Source organism: Erpetoichthys calabaricus, chromosome 5, assembly GCF_900747795.2.
Source record: "Erpetoichthys calabaricus chromosome 5, fErpCal1.3, whole genome shotgun sequence".
Classification (NCBI taxonomy): Eukaryota; Metazoa; Chordata; class Cladistia; order Polypteriformes; family Polypteridae; genus Erpetoichthys; species Erpetoichthys calabaricus.
The window spans coordinates 238,645,654-238,646,014 of record NC_041398.2 but is presented as its reverse complement, the minus strand read 5'-3'; positions in this window follow the sequence as shown (position 1 = coordinate 238,646,014).

The following is a 361-nucleotide window of genomic DNA, read 5'->3' as shown; positions in this document are numbered from 1 at the left end:
GAATTCAGCCCTCTGTAGGTTGATCATTTTCATTTCTATCAAACGATGTGACATCCTTTTGTTCCTAACACATTACCAGTCCATATCAGTAGAGATAGCCAGCAGGATTTTTTTTCCTGTTGAGATCTGATGTGTTTTCAAAGTGTTCCTTTCATTTTTTTAAGCAGTTTATTTTATAGGGTGTACTTACATTTTCACATGACTGTAAATCTGAGGATTTTTGATTGTTGGCATTAGATTTTTTTGGGTTTATCTTTTGAACGGTTATACTGAATTTTAAAGAAGGCTGTGGTGGTAGATGGACGAAGAAGCAAGAACTGTGTGTGTGTAAACATGACATCATGACATGAACAAGCAACAA